Genomic DNA, 17,994 nt, shown 5'->3' on the forward strand with positions numbered 1-17,994 from the left:
CATGCTACCACAGTCTCTGTGAGTTAATATGTGCTGTGGTATAACAGAATGTCATTAGAAATAATTTTATTATTATGCTCCTTGAGCAGAACTATAGTGTTTGGTTTTCACGTAGGCCCATTATGGCCTATCTTGTCTCATGTTCTTGGCCACCAGAGCAGTGTCATGCATGGGTTCTATTGATTATCTTAATTCCTTTTTTTTTTTTTTTAATTTATTTTATTTATATGAGGATACTGTAGCTGTTTCCATATACACCAGAAGAGGGCATCAGATCCCTTTACAGATGGTTGTGAGCCACCATGTGGTTGCTGGGAATTGAACTCAGGACCTTTGGAAGAACAGTCAGTGCTCTTAACCACAGAACCATCTCTCCAGCCCAATTATCCTAATTCTTAAAAGTGTAACTATGTGCTTAACTAATGTAGTGTAACAGTCTTCTCCCAAATGAAAGCATTCCATTCTGTAGGACCCTCCTTATGCAGAAAGGTAAATAACTCAAAAAAGCTTCAGGAAGTCCCCGAAACTGACCAGATCCACTAGGTCCCTGCCTGCCAGATTAAGTCATAAAAGCTGAGAGATTGCTTCAGATGGGAGGAAACTTCAGATGGGAGGGAGCTGCAAAGACTCAAACCAGCTGAGTTGCCTGAAGAGGTTTAGACCAGAGTGATTGGAAAGCACACTCCCAACCTGCTGAGCTGCCGCAGGCTGTGCACTATGTTCCAGGTTTTCCCAGCTGCCACCTGTGCTGGAGTAGACCTTGGTGATGCAGCTGCTTTGAGTAAGTTCTGCCTGTAAGTCACCTCTCTCTCATACTCCTGGCAGTAACCCCAACAAAACTCATTGGTTCACCAAGTTGGACTTTGGTGGTGTCTGTGGTTTGGATTGTCAAGAGATCCCTATCTGGGGTGAGTAGATGCATGTTCCATCTCCCTATGAAAAGTTTTGTCACACAACAACTAATAAGATTCATATCAACAAACTTTCCATTTTAAGGATACTATCAATTCGTCAAATACCTCCACATCTGGTTTTAACCTACCAGCTCCCTGGAGATTTCAAGTTAGAATCTCATCTTAGAAATGGGAAACTGGGGTTACCTAGGAAAGACAAGGGTGTTGCTTCCAGGCACCTCATAGATGAGGCTTCTGAAATCACATCCTATACTGGCTCCATTTCAGATGATGCTCAGTGGCAATGTGGGAGTAGGGTGGCATCATGTCACCCAGCCTGCAGTGTGATCTGTCTGTAGGTGTTCTTTCTCCCACACTCTCCCTCTCTCATCCTTTATTCATGACAGGCAGGGCAAGTGTGGGGAGAAAAGAACAGGATGGGTGTATGTGGAGGAGTCACTTTCATTTAATGAACCCCTCCATTCTTCATTTAAGGGTTTATTTCTGGATCACAGGGGGTGGGGATATGTAACTGAAATTATTTACATTGTGTTGTAATCATCTCAAAAATGAGATTAAGTTGAGGCACTGAGAAGAGACAAGAGATAAGACACCCCCAACACACACATAGACATACAGCACTTGATTTGGAATTAAAGGCCCTATATTCAACAGAGAGCTTTATCAGTTACCTCGCTCCACTAAGGATGGTCTCAGGTGAAGCTGGCTAGACTGATGTTCCTCGAATTAAAAACATGACAAAAGTGTGACAGAATCGGATAGCACCTTCTTTTATCTTCCTTAACAAATGTGCCTTAAATCCAGCGTACTCAGAAATAAAGGATAATGATCATTTGGGTAAGGAGAGAAGACGCACTCATATGTAGACATAAACAATAATAGAGGAAGAATACATGTGAGAATCACTGGCCATTTTATCAAAAATAAATGTTACATAAATTTAAAGGACAAGATAGGTGTGCATCACAGAATTCAGATTCTTTGTGGTTCCAAAGGACAAAATTGGCAACAGCTAGTGAAACTTACTGGAAACAAATTTTAGGCAATTAATGAATTGATTAATTGAAGAGTTTTTAAATGAGGTAACCACGTTTTGTTTTTAAGAATAGCTAATTGGACCAGGTATCCAGTGTGGTGGCATATACTTTTGAGTCCAACACTTGGAAGGCAGAGGCAAGCACATTTTTGTGAGGTTTTAGCCACTATGGTTTATAGTAAGGAGTTCCAGACAGCCAGAGATACATAGTGAAGAAAACCAAACCAACCAACCAATCCCATGTCTCTACTATAGTTGATGAAAGCTACTGAGAATTCAGTCAACTGTTTTTATGCTTTCAGGAGCATCCCACATCCCTTTTTCTTTTTATACCGGTGAAGAGTATGGCCACGAGAGGGCAGTAGGGGACGTTTGTCAGACACTTTGATGTGTTGAGTAAACTCGGTGTGTTCAATCTCCATAGGGGAATTCGAAGACCCTGAGACCTTGCAGGGGTATAGCTTGCACAGGCCCTCGCGGGAAAGCCGTAGCCGCGGTTGCAGATTCACAGACTATGAGCTAAGGAATCAAGACCCGTGAGCGCGGAAGCAACCAGGACTGAAAAATCCTCTTTCCAGGGGATATGAAAGTTGTCTTAATCTTCTAGCCATTACCCTCCGCCTCCAGTACAAGGTGGGCTCGCGGGTCTGGATAATGCAATCGCTCCTGATCCTCTGGTTTCCACAGCACCCACCCGAGTCAGCCCCTGCCCGACGTTCCCAATGGAACAGGAAACCGGAGATGCAAAGCCAGACTCCTCTTAAAAAATGTAGAAATAATAATTATCAACAACTTCAAACCTCTTTTGACAGCTCGTTGGCTTTCTAGAATTTGTAGGGTAGAGAAATTTGCTGTTCCGAAATCCGACAACCCATCTCAAGCCCATCAGCAATACAGGTCCCTCCACACTCACCCCTAGCTCACAGGTGAAAAGGAGGGGAGGCTTTGCTTGGTGACAGGTGATGCCACGCGAGGGGATGGGGTGCTCTTGTCACTCTGATCCCCTCCAGAAGCCTAGTCAGCTGGCTCACCAGGCCCCAAGACCCTGGTGCAACCTTTCTGGTCCCTTGACTATTGACAGTGTCTGGTGGTCTAAGCTGAGCGAGGAGAACGCCGGCAGAGCCGTAGCTCTGCCCGGTTCTTGGGTGGACAGGCTAGGGTATTCGGTCTGCGCGGGCGGGGCGCGTGGGCGGGGAGGGGGTTAACGCGGCCTCTATGATAATGAGCTGAGCCGTAATATAGGAGGCCGGCTGAGGGCGCCGCCACCGGAGCTGAGCTGAGCCGCGCTGCGCGCAGCACTGTCCGCGCAGAGCCGAGCGGGGGCGGCGGAGCAGCTGCCGGGATCCTTCAGCTGAAGACGAGCGATCAGATCTGGTGGACCCGTGAGCCACGGAGCCGCTGGGAGCTTACGGGCCCGGTCGCAGACAGAGCTGGCAGCGGTTCCTGGAGGAAATAGGGCCGAGCGGGCCAGGAGCAGAAGGGAAGGAAGCGCGGGATCGCTGATGTCAGAGCAGCCCGGAAAGTCGTGCTGGAGAAAACTGAAGACACCAGGCTTTGAGCTGCCCCGGAGGGACCCTGCGGGACCCCACGCCCCTTCGCAACCGGGTCCCTGCGTACAAGCTACTGGGACGAAGACGCGAGGAACCATTCGGGGGCCACCCCAGGAATACAGGCAAGCGGCTGGCGCGGGCCGAGGATTTTAATGATCCCGGGTTCCATGTGAACCTGGCTGCCAGTGTGACTCCCGTCAGGCAGGACTGGGCTCACGCTGCCCTGGGCAACCGCCAGTCGAGCGGACGAAGAGGGGACGCAGGGACAGACAGACACTGCCGAGCTGGGTAAGCAGCGCCCTCCGCCCTTTCCCCGAGCGCGCTCCCGCGGCGGTTCCTCCGCCTCCCCAGGTCCCCTTGGGGTCCCGGCCCTGGCCCCGGCTTGGTTGTGGCGGCGAGTATCCGCGCGTGATCCGCCACTTTTGCAGCTGCAGTCTCCTGTCCAGGCTTCCGGGCCATAGACTCCAGCGGCTCTGGTGGTTCCGGCGCTCCGTGGCGCGCTTATAGCGCGCACCTGCCGGCTGTCTGCAGCTCTGGGGAGCGCCTGAGCGACGAGGTCGTCCCAGGGTTGGAGCCCAGAGAGGGCCTCCGTGGCACTAGCAAGATAGCCTGGGGCGACTATGGCCGGAGGCCGGTTGGGGGGCGTTCACCAGGCAGTGTAGTCCCGGGTGGCCGCTGGTTGTTCCGATGGTTCAGTAGACTGGGAATCACCGGGAAGGAGAGGGCATCCTTTGCGTGCGTTCCGGGAAGCTGTGAGAACGGGTTTGGAACCACTGTGGTTAAGTGTTCCTGTCCCCATCCCCCATGGCATAGTGCCCAGCTGGGGCTGGCCCTCTTGGTTTGAGCAACAGTGGTGCTGGTTGAAGTGGGAGTTTGTCCAGAGTCCAAGAGGCTCCTGAAAGCTCATTTCCCTCCATGGTCTCTTTTTTGCCCAACCTCACGAAGTGATAGGATCTTAGAAAATTCCAGTTTCTTTTACTCATAAGTAGTCTTCGTAAAGGTTCATCTTGATCTATATGTCAAAAACTGAAAATGTCATTCCTAGGGCCCTCAAAAATGTCCACCTGTTTAACATGACCCTTGCCCTAGGAGGAGCTACCTCTTCAAATAGCTCATGTAGAGATAAGAGGGAGAAAAAGCTGGGGGGTGGGAGAGCACACCTTGGGAGAACAGGTCAGTCACTACCATCTGGAAAGGAGAGCCAGTAGTTGTTGAGGGCAAGAATGTTCAGTGGAGATCCAAGATCAGACAGATTAACTCTCTAGCCACTCATATGCACAACAGACAGAGGTGGATAGCTTTGGGGAGTGAGGCTACCAGATGTCTCTGAAGCCCATCTGTGGAGGATTAGACATTTTGAGACACAGCCATCCTTGCCGTGGACCAGGTCTGTCCAGTGGAATATATGGGCTAGAACACAGGCAATACTGAGATGGCTGCTTTCAACAGACATGGAGTCAGGTTCAGCTCTCTGCAATTCCACACAATAGCAGGCCCGTCATACTCAGTCTCTTTCCAGATCTTGAAACTTCATTCTTCCCTCTGGGCTGACTCTGAATGTTGGGGCCTTCCTGTAAGAACCAGTGTCCCTAGAAGAGCTTAACCCTGGCTGGAGGAATTCAGCTGTTCCTAATTGAAATGCACAACTTTCTGTGTAATCACCCTGGAAAACTCCTACAGTTGCTAGCAGCCCTCCATCCGCCGACCTCCAGGCAGGAAGATAGAAGAATTCATTAACTTCTCTTCTCCCCACAGAGCATCATTGGAAGTAATTACCTGTGATCTCTGCTGGGTGGCCTAGGGGTGGAAAATTGAGAGAGGGCAGGGAACCAAGGAAACAGAGTGGAATCTGGCCCCATACCCCAGGAGGTTGCCTTTTTGTTTGTCTTCTACCTGATATCACCTCTTCTTAGTGCTAATACCCCAACCATCCCACAACTTGCCTCTACTACCACTAGCTAGTATTACCTAAAGAACCTGTCTTCTCCTTTTCACAGTTAATCTTATCCAAAAAACTGTTGATAAAGGGGGCTATGAAGACTGACTGAGCTCTCTGTCCCCATACTGTCCTCAGAAAATTTGGGATGGGGGTAAATAGTCTTGAAAAAACAAAAGAATATGGCTTTTGACCCATCTATAGAGGACACTCTGCTAAAGAGCGGCAAGCCCTGAAGTGCCAACGACTTGGATGGTTTTCCCTCCAAGGGAGGGAAAAAGCAAGGGAGTCTCAGCTGTATCCTTTTCATTGTTGTCAGGGCATAGGGACAAGGACCCTCACAGATTGGATCCAAGCAGGGGTGAGGAACAGCTGACCTTTTGGCCTAAGACTAAAGGAAGAACAGACAATAATAATAACATATGACTATCATTCAAGGCTATGCCATCCCAAGGCTGCTGGTCCCTATCAGAGCTGCCCGAACATCTCTCCTGTCTCTCGACTGTCAATGAAGGATAGCCCTCCAACATTCTTGACCAAGAGAAGTTGTATATGTGGTAGATGGCTAAGTTCAGCACCTGTTTTGCAGGAGTTACGTGCTCTAAATAAGGTTGGGAAGCCTCAAAGAACAGCCTCTACTAGACCCCCCTCTCCTGCTTACAAATACTCCTGATTATTCAGCTAATCTTTATTTCATGGGCAAGGAGACACAGGAGCAGGAGGGGAAGCCAGTGACATGCTTAAATACACAGGACAGCAGCTGGCAGGAGCTTTAAGCTTGCCAGCACAAGCAATCCCGGAATATTTCTGGTGCTGGAGTCATCACTGTTTGTGGAGCCTTATGGTTTCTATTCCACCTTGCTTTCTATGATTGCCTCTGGAAGATACAGGATTTGGTGTCAGGGAGGCAATTCCTGTTTCCAGGCCCCCCTCCCCAGCTGTCTTCCTGCATTGCCACACAGCTGTCTCTGCACAGAGAGACTAGGGTACAATATACTTCTGTCCATCATGGCAAATGGAGAGGCAACCAGAGCCAACCCCCCCTCCTAGCCCCATGTAGATCATAAAGAGACAGGAGCATTGTGTTACAGTCTGTTAGCTGGAATAATCCAAGACTGCTTACAGGAAAACAAGAGAAGCAGGCTTTGAGGTGCTGGATGAAGTTTTTACAGCTAATATGTACAGCACCCCAACACGACCTTTCTCCCATTGTTACCCCTCCCCCCCCCAAGGGCTGTCTGTTATCAGTTCATTCTCTGTGAGTGTTCTGTTTCTCCCCATCACATATGCTCAGTTCAAACAATGATGAATGGAACCGATTCCCTTATGGGAAACAGTTTTTTCACTTAGTTACAAAGATTTCATGCCTGATTAGAGCAAATGAGGGGTGGGTGTACCATTCCCTGCTTTTTTTGGTCATTTCTAAAGGTGAACCCCCCTGTGGAGACAAAAAGAAAGGCAGTTCCACTGGGGTCAAACAGCTGGTCCCACTGTGCCTGTTGGGAATGGCTGGTCTGAAGAAGCCCCCCCCTTTCCTCTGCTCAGCCCCCAGACTTCTTTGGGCCCCACTTCCTAGTATATGGGCACACGGAACCTCTATACAACTCATTGCTTAGTCTTAAATTGGAGGGCAGGAATAGAAGCGGGAATAGTTTTTGTTGGGGATAAGGTCCCTGTGGAGTTCTAGTATGAGATGAGAGAAGGAAGGGAGGGTGGCAAGAAGGGCTTACAACTGAGCTCCTCCAGAAAGTTCCCTGCTCCAGCAGCTGGTTAATCATTATCCTGACTTGGTCTGGCTTAGTCTCTCATCTGGGTGGCAGGCTATCTCTGGGAAACTCTGAGAACCAGCAGGTGTTCTCCGGCAGTCTTCTCCGAGCAGAGTGAGTCCCTGGCATAGTACCTGACCCATTCACTCTTCCCCTCTTCGTCTTTAAGCACCCTCTCCTTTACCAACTGTTTACATGTCAGGGTGCAGCCAGAGACTGAGGAGAAGACAAGGGTTGGGAGAGTTGAGAGGTCTGGCTACACATGGAACTCCAAGCAATTTGGGTACAAATAGTGACCAGTTTGTTTGAAATGAGTTAGTGTGGAGGGGGAATAAAGGGAGTTTGAACAAAGCCTCTTGTTCTTCCTACCGAAAGACTGGTTCACTAAAGATTCTGAATGGCTCTAGCCTGTAGTCCTGTTCTAGATATCCGAGGTTAGATCACTTGATAGGAGGTCCTCCCAAAGTACTTGGCTCATCACAGCTGCCTTGCTGAACTCCACAGAAAAGCAGGCAGAGATGGAGCATACAGCTCAAGATACAGGCATGAAGGCACACTTGCCACAATAGAAGTCAGGATGTAGACAAGGTCTCAGATAAACAGAGAGACAGGCAGGAGACACAGGGAAGATAAAGATACTGACAGTGTACTGAGATGGGAGAGCCAGTGACTGAGCCCCAGGCACAGGCTCCTTCAGTAAGCTCAGAGCCTGAGGCTCTGGGGTGCTGCAGGAAGCCAAAGTAGCAGGTTTTCTCCACTAGAGGGGACTCTTCAAAACCACAGATTCTGAAATACTGGCTTTGTGCTTTTTCTTTTCTTTTCTTTTCTTTTCTTTTTTTTTTTTTTTTCTTGGAGGGGGGAGTCGGGGTAGGGGGTCTATACTGGAAACTCGCAGCCATTACTACTCAGAGACCACAACTGGAATGGCAGAGGGCAGAGCTGGAACTTTTCACCCCTGTTTGGCACAGAGGAATGAGATCAGGGGAGAGAAGGGCCCAAGAAATAAGGGTCAGCGGGTCAGCTTCATTATAAAGTGTTCACCAGGCTTACAGGGGAGGCTAGCATCATAGGGAATATATAGGTGCCTGTGCCTGTGTGTGTGTAGATATAACTCTGAGAGTCTAGCCCCATAGGACTTGTCTGAGTTTAGGGGGCTGAGAGAGGCTTAACCCACACAGTTCATGTCTGGGTGGCTAGGGGAAGGGATGTTATACTTAAGTCAGCAGGCAGTTCAGTCCTGGATGTCTCATCAAAAGATTCTTGCTTTTTTTTTTTTTTTTTTTAAACCAGCAAGTAAAATTTGGCCCATCCCCAAGTCCCTGTCACAGGCCTGCTCGTCTTCTCACTCCCTAATGTGGATTTCCAGCCAGCCTCAGCAGTGGCAACACTGCTCCGAGGGAGACTTTTTTTTTTTTTTTTTTTAGAAAAGACCTTTCAGGAACTAAACGCATGTCAACGTTGTATCGCTGACTTAATCTTTGTCTTCATATTCTCCCTGGGAGCCTGTCTCTGAATTCTAATTCCCCCTTTCGTTTCGACAGAGGACGATATTGAGAGAGAACAGGCACAGAGTGCAGAGGCTTCTCCTCCACAGAGATAATGACTGTCCAATGGTAGACGGGAAATATTGAAGTCTGGTGATGGGCAGGGGGTCAGAGATCGGGGTCCCCCCAGATCTGATACCACCCCCTGATAGTTAATCTCAGCTTCCCTCTGGCTTAAACTTACCTAGGGTCAAGAGTGGAGTGGAGGGAGGACATAGGGCGAGAAAGAAGCCAAACAAGATAAATGTGTCCTGTTATGAAAGTTTAATCCTGCTTTTCCTTGCCTGAAATTACTTTCAGGATGAGAGAGAAAGCAGTAAGTTCAACGTGTCTTTCAGAAGCAGGGTGGGGTGGGGCCCTGGGGCACAGACCGAATATGTGGTAAGGTAAATGACTCTTTTTCCTCTTGGACCCCCAACATGCATGTGTGTGCATACATGCACACAACACACACATAATACACATACACACACCCCTCAGAGGCTTCTGGAAAACCCGTTTCTGCCCTTCTCCACTTTCTGTGAAGACTCAGACTCACGGACTTTCTTTTTTATGTTTAAGCAGCCTACCTTGTAGCTTTGGTTTCTCCTTTGGGTGTTAAGAGAACATTACTTGAGTATTTGAGCTGCTGTTTCTGCCCCTAAGGGCAAGCCACACAGACACTGAAAGCAGGAATCAGAATACATTCAGATTTAAATAGATGGAGATCGATCTTGTACTTGTGTACTGCCAAAAATGTGGTAACTCAAAGCCCAAGGATAGACGAACGAAAGCTTCTGCCTTCAAGGAACCACAACAGCAATGCAATGTCTGGAGCTGAGGGAGAGGACTGTACAAGCCACATACCCCCAGGCACCAGTCAAAGAAGGCAGGGTGGGGTTAGCCATGACTAGCCTTCTTCCCTTCCTGAAGAAGGATGTTGCTCAGTGCTTGTACCCTGTGTCATTCAGTACATGGCAGATTTCTGGGAGAAACTGGCTGGTGCCTGAGAAATCCAGGGTCCTGTTAGTAGGAGCTATTTAATTCTACCTCCCTACCCTCTGCCCCTCCCCCATGGGTTAGGCAGCACTAGAGTTGTTTCCTACAGCACCATTTCTCACAGCAATGTCTGGAGAGGTTTTCCTCCTGTATTCCTCCCCAATATCCCAGAACTGGAAGTGTGGACACTAGTGTGGTTCAACAGGAAATGTCACTGTCCCTATTTCAGTCTGAGTGTCTTGAATGAATCCTATCTGAGATGAAAGCCAAAGAGGGCTAGCAGAGGGAGTTAAAAGGAGGTAGATGTCAGCTCTCTTGGGGACTCTGATCCCATCATGGGAAATAGAACTCCCTGAACCTTAGGGTGGAGGGCCTTGTACTAGGGTGTCCCAGACTAGGGATAGGCCTGGGCTTCAAGAGTCCTGAGAAGCCCTTACAGTTATGCCCTGGAACATCTTTGTGGGTATGTTTTTGGAGAGAGGCCTGCTAATCTATCCATTGTGAAGAATCTCTGGAATTTAGGCCTTGTACTATAGCTGGCAACTTGGCCTCTCAAGTGTCAAACCAGTACAGCTACTCTGCTGTGGACAGAAAACTTGTGTGAGGCTCCCTTAGAGTAAGAGCACTCCGGGGACAGCTCAGACTGCTGGGGAAGCCACCATGACAACTTTTCTGTAATCATATCAGGCACATGACCTTTCTAAGCAGGAGATAGGTTAGGAGAGGGGTGGGTTTCAGAAGGGTGGGTAGAGAGTTCTGCCTCCCTGTGGAGACTGAGGGCCAGCAGGCTGGCAAAGTGGCAAGGGGATGTTGCAGCTTTGAAGTTGTTTCCTGCTTCTAAAAGTGAAAGGTCTCTACTGAGCTGAATAAATATTACACCGGCTTCTGACCTCTCACCTTCCCTGTCTGTCCCCCATCCCCACTTCCCCCTCTTCACTTTCTTCGGAAGGAACAAAAATATCTGAAGGAGAAGAGCCTGGTTTCTGAACTCCCTGAAAGACTATTTCTCAGTAGAACCCAGACTCCTTCCCCATCGTGAGCCAGCAGAGCCCCACTCTGGGTCTCCACTTCAAGTCTAAGTGCTGGTGTTTCTGAGGGTATCCAGAGACCTAGAGTAGGATGGCTGACCCCCAGCTTCAACCTGCCTGGAGCTTCCCAACTTATCCGTTCACAGTCAGTGACAGAAACCTGTATCACCAGGACTTCTGTAAGGTACCCCCAGGTTCTGTAAATACCTCCAGGCTTATCCAGAAGAATGAAGTTCTTATCTGAGTATCCAGGCAGCAATCCTTCCAGGTTTTCAACTCAAGCACTTCGGGAGTAATATGAACCACATGTGTAACTGGGACCAGGAAGCCTCACACAGAGGGTGTGAGACCTACTAAGAGCCAGACAGATGGCCAGGAAGAGTGTGGTGTCACACAGGCTCCTGCTACACAAGAACAAAGGAGGAACAAAGGGTTTCCCTTCACACTTCCTGGGGGCTTCTCACCTGTCAACTGCTCCATACCTCCATTTGCTCCCTGGTAGCAGGAGGGAGAGGAGAGCATGCCTGACACTCTGGGGAGCTGATTCCTCCCTCCAACCCAGTACCTCTGTCTGTCTGNGCATGTGATAGGGTTTGTTTGTTTATTTGTTTGTTTGTACATTGTGATGTTCAAGAGCTTTTATTTGTCTGTGCTTCTGGAGCTAGGTAGAAGATGTGTAAAGGGAGTTAGGAAAATGATGAGTGCTGCCAACTGGAAAAGTTATTCTAAAATCCAGAGCAGAATAAAACCAGAGATGTTCTCCCCCATAGTCTCTATATTTATTTAGAATTTTCGAAAATGGCAAGATCTCACTTAAAGAAAATGTGTGGGCTTAGAGTATAAAGAGTCAGATACTCAGTGGAGTCTGGAAAGAGGAAAAACCCATGGTAGCTCTGGCACTGAGGCCACAGGCATTGTTTATGGCTGGCATTTAAATATGGGAGTTGAGATTTGAATCCTGACTTTGCTGTGTTTGGGTTTTATTTCCTCTACTCTTAGGAGTAGAGAAGGATCTGGTCTTAGAGCAAGTCAGTTGGCATTGTTCTGAGAGTCAACCTCCCGAAAAAGGCCAGTTCCTTGGGCTCAGATACCTGGCTGCATTTAGGAGGTGCTGCCCCACACAGAAACAAGTATGCAAAGGACAAACACAATAGGAAGAGTGTTGGCAGGTCCAGAGGGCCTAAAGGCTTGGGTCCAATCCTTGGCCTTTGCCCGACATTGGTCATGCTATGTAACACAGCTGGGAGAAAGCATCAGCTGTCATCTCTTAGACCCATACACTGTCCTCTGGCCAAGCTGGGAGAGGGCCTCATTCCTTGCTGGAGTACAGAACATGGGAATGTGGCATTGAAAAGATATCCCTGCATGCTTGGCAGTACTATCCAAAAGCCTGCTTCAGAAAATGGAGACAAGCATGACATGATGCCTCAATTCTCTTTACTAAACATGGGTAACAAAATGAACAGGTGTGCTGTGTAGAACACTTGGGAAGTATGCCTGAGTATATGAAAATGGCTTTAACCCAAGTTCAAATAATAGCTAAGAAACTCGAGCCCAAGCTGAATGGTAGATTGTCCTGCATCACACAGCAAGTCATTATTCACCGTACTTCATTTGTTCCTGCCCACTATCCCTGCCTACTTTACCACATTTCTTCCCAGATTCTTGCTGCCATCCTTTACCCAGCTATATCCTCATTTTGCTATTCCTGGGTTTGTCTAGACACACAGCTCATGATGAGGCAGTATCCTCAAGAGAACTCACCATGCCTCTTTTCTGCCCATCTGCTGGCCTTTAGCATACATCCACAGTTCCTACTGGCACTGAACGGTGTGGGGAGAAAGACTCCCCCTCTTTTCAATAGCTCCAACCAGCTTTCTTCCATCCATCTCCAGTCTTGCTATTTGCACAGTCAATGGCTCTGGCAAGGCCAGGCGGCCTTTCCCTCCTGAGAGGCACTGTGGGCACTGTTTGTGTTTCGGTCTCTATAGACTCAGCATTCACAACTTGAAGAGGCTGGGACAATGACCTCAGCAGCTGCCTGCAGACTGCTGGCTGGAAGGCACAGACCAAGAGCTCTGACTCTCAGGGATCTGCCTGCAGAGGGGCAAGAGGCAGGGAGTGTCAGGCCACCAGGGTTATGCCCTTTGCACCTGTGGGCTTTCCCAAGCAGCTGTGCCTGGCCTTGAAGGGTGGGGATGGATGGGGGTGGGGGAATAATGTAGAGGACTGGTTCAGATCTCTAATTTCTACTACACACCCCCTACATTGTTGTTACAGTGCTCCCCAAGCTATGCTGTGAAGTCTTGGGGGTAGGGAGTTAAGGGAAGTGAGGTACATGACTGCTGGTTTGCACACTGGAAGGACCAGAGAGGAATGAAAACTTAGACAGGGGTCTGTCCAGATAGGGGAAATGTGCTTTACTTTTAAGGAGTTTAAACATGGAACTGGCTAATTCAGTTTGACTGAATAAATGTTTATAGAATATGTGCCATGGGCTGAACATGATAAAAGGAAGGTAAGTCACCTCTCTGGCTCTTGAAGATCTGAGAGGTAGGAGAGAGCATGAGCACACAAACAATCATTATATATAGTGGAAAAATAGAAGAGAGACATGAATCAGAAATATCCAATCAGGTAGAGGCCATCTATAGAGGATATGATCTACATCATTTGGAGAAGCAAACAGTAGTTCAAAGATAACCAGGTCTCCAGTAATGAGTTTATATATAGAGAGAGAGATTAAAAAAATAAACAGACATAATATGTAGAATGTTTGGGAAATGTTTATGCATATTTGAAAGGTGGGTCAGAAAGGCAAATAAGCTGATTGCTGAGTTCTCTACCCACTTCTGGCCCTTGCTTTGCTTTTTAGCAAATTCACTGAAGGACTGTAGAGGAGAACAGGGTAGTTTCAGGTCTAAACAAATGACCCACAGCAACTAATCATAATTCCCAAGTAGAATTAGTGCTCACAACTTTGTTACCATAGCTGACCTCAGAGAAGGGTCCTTGGAAGGTTGGGCTGGGATTAACCCTGGTTTCCCCTGGAGTCAGAGTGCTACTAATCATGTTAAAATTAGCACTCTCTTTACATTCAGGGGCAGAGCTGCTGAACTAAGGTTTGGTCAATTCTCTGCTAGCACAGCTCTAACTTCTAATCACTGTCATAAACAGGACTGAAGCAGCTGCTCACTCCAGTCTATTATCAGCTTGGTTGGAGACAGAGAAATTTAAATGACAGTAAGATGCTTAGCAAAAAAACCCGAAAGTCAGTGTTAAAAATAAAGAAAACAAGACAGCTTGTTTCATTGAAATAGAAGAGTTATTAAACAGCCCTGAATTAATCAGTGATCTGCCAAGTCTGGGGATAGAAGAACAGGAGGTGGGGCTGTGAGCTAGGGACTTGAGTCAGGGAAAGAAGCCCCAGGGCAGTAGGCAGGAGCTATTGCAGTTTACCCTGACTGCAGAGACATGGTGGTTTTCAGAAGGGAGCTCACAGCAGGTTTCCTGCCCATAGGGACAGTCAGGCTGAGGAGGGGAATTTGGCACACTAGTCTCAAAATGCATTCATTAGAGCTTCTGGATTCTTTCATCTACTAACACCCATGCAGCTCCTGGGGTTATCAACAGGCCTCAGAGACCTCAGCCCTCCTTCTCATCAGCTAGACCTGGGCAGAAGCCAAGTGGCATTTGATGGCTGGTCAGCAGCTCTCCAAAGTTCCCAAAAATTCAACTCACTGACAGCTTTTAAACCCAACCCTCATTCCCAAAGGATGGTAGCAAGGTATAACCAACTCTAGATGCATTGTTGTGTACCCAGAACTGTATGGTGACCACTAGAGAAGATAATCTCTTCTTGGAAATCCCAGTTAGTGGCACTTACTTGGATCTCCAGGTATCGGGTAAACAGGATGGTATATGTAACTCTCAAAGTCCAGCTTAGAATCTTAACCAAAATAGTTAACCTGGACTATCCTCCAGTCTTATTATGCGTGAAACAGCAATGCTAAGACTACTGATCCTCACAAACCTGCGTGAGGGGCATAAGAATGGGGTGATATGTCTTAAGAAACAACAACCACTTTACAACATGGAGTTCCTTGGAAACTTGGAGCAACACATAAGGAAAGTTTCCTGGAAGAATTTGAATATGGCTGGGAGAGGGCTGGCTTGTATGCACACGTAGAGGGAGGGGAAGTGGCACCCATGCACAAGCCATGCCTGGGAATAATACACTGGATCTTGAGCCTGTCGCTGCAGGGGCATTTTCTTTGCTCTCTGACCTCCACATTCTTTCTCTTCACCCTTGGCTCCCCATCACTTCAGCTACCTCCTGGCTGTTTACCCTTTTCCAGACTTCTCTCTCACACCCCATTCATCATACTGGGTCAGATTTTTCTAGTCCTCACTGGGGAGTTCTTTTCACCCCTCACAATCCCAGGTCCTCCAGTGGCCCTAGACTTTGATGTGTCTGTCTAGAGATGTTAACGCCTCAGAGGTCTCCAAAGTATGTTTCTCTGCTCCCCTCACTGTAGGTAGTGAAGGGTTTAAATACTTGTGTATTTGAGCACAGATGAAGTTCTGAAACAGACAGAAATCTGCCAGGAATTCCACCCGCCCCTACATTTTGACTGGTTACTTTTACTTTAGCTTCATGATACCTCCTCTGCTGGGCTGTGCATGTGAACATGTCTGCTACCTAAGACAGGCTTCTTGGCAGTATCTGTTCTCCAGGAGTCAGTCTTAAGGAAAAAGGTAATAAGAACTGATAGTAGGAAGGAAGGAGCTGCTTAGCCAGCTTCCTTGAGAAAAACAGTTGACTCCTATTCTAAGACTGAGTCTTGGTTCAGAAAAAAACACTGGGGAAGAGAAGCTAGGAAAACAGGATGAAACAGAAATTTCTTTACTCATGTAATGAGCAAACACTATGTGGAAGAGGTTGGGGAATGTGTGAGATTCTGCCTGCTGGGCTGCCATCTCAGTACCTCCTCTGCCTCTTTCTTGTGATATTGATATCTACCTTTCCCTTCTATCTTGACTCATTCAGAGACCATGAAGGTGTGAAAGGGAGACCCAAACATGGTGCAACCTGAAGTCTTCCAGGCAAGATCTGAGTTCAGTGGGGCAGAGAGGAGAGGACTCAGAGCATTGATTCAGTTCAAGAGGGCTAGTTCTCCAAAGCAAAGTGCTCGGTGGTAACCTCTCACCCAGTCTGGAACAAAGCATCTTGATCTTTAAGAAGTCTCCCATTGACCTTAAAACAGCCACTTATGCCAGTGGAATGGTGAACAGTGTTTCTTAAAAATCACTGACTGGTGTTTACTCAGAGCTGTGTAGTTTACAAAACAATTCAAATCCTTGTCTCCTTGATTCTCACCACAACTCTATCTGGTATCTTTTGACAGAGAAGATAATGGGCTCCCTTCCTCCAGAGGTTCAATAACATGTGCAAGGTAACCCAGCTAGAGAGAGTAAGATTCGAGCACAGCTCTGTCTCCAAACACCATGTATTTTCTCTGCAGCAGTTATTCTCAGCAAGTACCACAGGGAATTGCTGCAACCTCTGAATCTTCCTAGGGCACCTTCCTTCCCATATTCTGTTATTAATCACGTTGTGTGGTCAAATTGCCACATTTTTATTACTATATGCTTGCATTATTCTGTGGTCTGTGTCTCTGGAGTTCTTTGCCAAAACTTTCTGCACAAGCTGATGTGATCCCTGACTCCTTTCTCCACCTTCCCAGGACTCTCTTCCATAAGTTCAAGGTGAACAACAGCTGGGGTCCTTTCAAACTGTTCACATACTTCTCCATGAGCTCCAAATGATCATTTATGGCAAATCTTTGAACCAGGCATTATAGATAGATCAAACCATTCCCCACGAAGACTTATCAAGGATGTCAGCTGAAAAAAATAAAAAAAAAGAAAACTAAATAAGTACCCATTTCCTTCTCTGTACTGCTCAGGATCAGACTGAGTGCATTTCTGAGTGGAAGGCACTTGCTTGCCCACCTTGCCGGCAGTCTAGCAAGTACCAAATATAAGCCCAGCCTTCAATGTCTGTCTCAGTCAGGAGACAGGATGTTGTCACATACAAAAGAGTTGCTACTGCACTTTGGTGGGAGCAGTAAGTAGGTGCTGAAATCAGGATTTACCACTGACTTTAGATGACTGGAAGAGCTGTGAAAGGTGGGCTGGGCTTGGAGAGGTGATGCAGAATGTGAAGATTTTTTTTTTTTTAAGAGAGCTCCACAGAGGGGGAAACTGAGCCAAGGATTGTGGGGATTCTGTTGGAAGTAAAATCACTATTACAGAGGTAGGCAGTAATGGCAGAAGGAAAAAAAAAACAGCAGGAGGGGAAGGATCTTAGGCATCCAGGGGCTAGAGTTTTTCTGGGCAAAAATAGGGAGCTATGCTAAGTATTTCCACAGTGAGTCCTTTATTTTGCCCATGTGCCTGGAAGCATGAGCCAAGGGCTCTGAGAGATAGGACCACTTTCAGCATGTATGACTCTGGGTCTTACCTGCAGGTGGGTTTCAATAGAGTCTATCACAAATGAAGGCCTGAGTGGTAATGAGATATGACTATTATACAGATGCTATCCCAGGGAAGGCAGTACTATGATCCCAGGAGATAAGGCCACCTTTCTGGATTTGGGGAGCTGTAGCTTCTAGATATGGACAGACATCCTAAATCAGCAATAATGATAGCCACTGTTCCTAACATAAGGTAGAAACATTAGGGATGGAACAAGCTTCCTTTTCCTGGAACTCATCCGGCCTGAGGCTACAAAGGGCAGAATGAATGGTCTGTAAGAAGAAGCAGGAAGTCTCTCACCTGATCTGGAAAGGCGGGGTAGAATAGGTAGCAAGATTATGCTCTTAGAAGAAAAAGTGGTGGCAGACTTGGGGGTCATATCTATGAGTCTTGTAGTCAATGGAGAACGGAGTGGAGGGTGAAGTGATAGCCTAGTACTCTGGCTTTTTCTTTCCTGACCTTTTGTTTCTCCTCTCTCCTGCTGGTGTGGACTAAAATTATGTCATTCATTCTTGGAAAACATTATGTTTAATGGCAGCATAACATAGTATTATGTAGAATAACTGCAATTTGTTTCATCACCGAAATAGGAGATTTTTAACCCTGCTTTCCTGTGCCATTTCATTCCTGCAAGAGATGCAGGGTTTCCCTATATGGTAAAGAAGGGCAAGAAGAAAATGCTCTCTCACTCTCCACGAGATC

The 17,994-nt window shown here is 47.4% G+C and overlaps 1 protein-coding gene across 1 annotated transcript in view; it reads left to right on the top strand.

The window, feature by feature from the left end:
• Positions 1 to 3,228: 3,228 nt before the first annotated feature.
• Plxna2 (plexin A2) overlaps positions 3,229 to 17,994 on the top strand; it is a 189,158-nt gene continuing 174,392 nt past the window's right edge. Inside the window, exon 1 of the mRNA XM_021198674.2 lies at positions 3,229 to 3,788. The gene's annotated coding sequence lies outside the window, so the exon portion shown is untranslated. The remainder of the gene's footprint in view (positions 3,789 to 17,994) is intronic.

Source organism: Mus pahari, chromosome 5 (assembly GCF_900095145.1).
Source record: "Mus pahari chromosome 5, PAHARI_EIJ_v1.1, whole genome shotgun sequence".
NCBI classification, from domain to species: Eukaryota; Metazoa; Chordata; class Mammalia; order Rodentia; family Muridae; genus Mus; species Mus pahari.